Source organism: Agrilus planipennis, unplaced genomic scaffold (assembly GCF_000699045.2).
Source record: "Agrilus planipennis isolate EAB-ADULT unplaced genomic scaffold, Apla_2.0 scaffold212, whole genome shotgun sequence".
Classification (NCBI taxonomy): Eukaryota; Metazoa; Arthropoda; class Insecta; order Coleoptera; family Buprestidae; genus Agrilus; species Agrilus planipennis.
Window position 1 is genome coordinate 400,930 of NW_020439461.1, and position 2,673 is coordinate 403,602.

Here is a 2,673-nt window from a genome sequence, read left to right on the forward strand (position 1 = left end):
TATTTGTAAAGCATTATAATTTATTAAATAGGCGTATTAGTAGTAGCAGTAGGTAATATAAAGTTTGGATAGTTTTTCTTTATCGTAATCAATTTCAAAAATGTCCAACAGGTCAACAGTAGGTACGTACACAATTTTTTACAATTTAAATTTCAGAAAAATAGATACACCTTAGAATTGTGTGTATTTTGTAAAAAATAATTTTTGTAAAGTAATGTAAGTATTTAAGTATGTGATATAGTAGAATGTATTTTTGGATGTGTAAGCTTTGTGAGTTATATTGATGATGATAATATTGTAAGTAATTAAAATATTACTATCTCTGTGAAACGTTTCTAAACGGGTGCGAAATTTTGATAGCCAAATATTCACTTTCTTTTAAAAGTCACAGGGCGATAAGCTAAGAATATTTTTAACATAAATGGACGCTGTCGGAATATTAAAATTCTGTAAGTCTCAAAAGATAAAAAAAGTACAAAAAACGGATTTTGGCATAAAAAAGCCATTTTAATATTAGTGTATCAGAGATAGAAATTATTAATGAAAATTGTTAGAATACAACGATTTCATAATATGTAATGTAAGTTCGTAGATTAATAAATCAAGTATTTTATCTTACTTATTGTAAAATTAAGAAAACAAGCCATGATTTGTATTAACCAAAGTTTATGTTTCGTCTAGTTCAAATCCTGTTCGGAAAGTAGTTGTAAGAAAGATGTTGTTAAAGAAAGATGGTCAGTAAAAGAACATTGAAAAATTGTAACTCAGTATTGCTTAAATATTCAAGCTAAATAAAATTTACTTTACTTCAATAACCAACTGGTTTTTCATAATTGGAATAAATAAATCGAAGAAAAATTAATTTTGAATGAATTTAATATCAGTGAATGTAGTAAAAATATACTGCTGGTTTTTTTTTCATAATAGCCCCAGAAAAAATGATTTTTTTTTTTAGTTTTTTGACAAAGCAAATTAATTTAGACTTTCAGAATTTTGATATTCTGTTAATACGAGCGGTGAATGCATGGCAAATCGCCCCAATGCTTTTACAATTTTTAAATATATGAAACACGTAACTTTTATATTACAATACCTTATATATACATAAATATGTAAATAGATACCATTTATTATTTACTAGAAGAATAATTTATTTTTTGGTCGCGTGATTTCACAGAGATCGACAGAGGGTTAAGTATATACGGGGTGTTCCGCAACAAATTCCCGTTAAACGTTCATTTCAAAAAATTACGAAAGAATCTAAGAACAAAAGTTTAACGAACGTTCGTTTATCGAACACCCTGTATACGGTTTCATGAGGTTAGAGTGGATGTGTGACGACAGAGACAAGAAACGACAGAGACAGACTAGTACTGGCTAGAGGCACAGATAATTGACTCAACTAATTTTTTTTATTTTTTACGACATCATATATTGCATTATGCATAATTCAGCTCGGTATTACACTACAACATCATATACACAATCAGGAACGGTGTATTTGAACACTCTTACAAAACGAGACACCTTCTCATTTTTCTCTCTCTCTTAACTATTACGTAATTATGTAAGTACATGTATTTATATTATGTATATTATATCAGATGGTACGTTACATCCGGAGGAGACAGTGTGCCATTCGAAACCTTTTATGTACAGGCTACGCCAGAATTTCTTCCACCTAATCACAATTTTGCTGTGTGGAGAGTTAAAAGATAATTAAAAATTCATTTTTGTTGTTATCAAATTAACATCAGATTCTCAGATACAGGATGTTTTGTAAAAAACACCCGAAACTATTTTTTAAAACTATTATTAGTTGAATTTAGATTTTTTATTTCACGTTTGTAATCTTAAAATTAGAAGATATCATATTGTAGAGTAGAAAGAGCTGTAAAACATTAAATTAAAATCTAAAATTAGTAGCTACCTATATAGTTTTCGAAATATTATTACTTTTATTGGATCAAAGGTAAACCCTGATGTATCTCGTAATATTCTCATTAAAATTTGGTAATAACAACAAAAATTAATTTTTAATAACAACTACGTCAATACATAACATAAATTTTGGTGTACCCTGTACATGTATTCCACATCGTTACCACCTACACGGGCATTATCAGTTCGCACAAAATCAACCCTCGACGATTTTTTTTACCCTTCACAACCTTGGCTAGAAGATTTTTTTAATTGACTTCAGGTACGGACAAAGTATAAAAAAGCATTAAAAAATCAATGACATTGCTGTAATTAAATCAAAAGTATTTAATTTGTTAACATCGCATTTTGATTAATTATACTTTGTCGAAATGAAAATTTAAAAATTATTTATATACTACTACGCTATATACGCGGTAGGAATATATTTTACGTAAATAGGTACGCGATTGTGTAGTATATTTATGTAAACGCTTATACATATATATATGGTATAAAAAACAAAGAGAAGAATGGAAGTGTAAAGCATTTGAGAGTGTCAAATACTTTCAATATTAATTAATTGATTAATCGTTACCTAAAAACTATATAAAATTTTTCATTAAACCTCTAAAACATTCAGTAGTTTACCTAACGTATTTTTTTTTTTAATCAACTAGTGCTGCAGCAGTTCTTCAAACGTAACCCTCTAAATATACATAATATAAATTAATTAAAAAAATTGTAAGTACA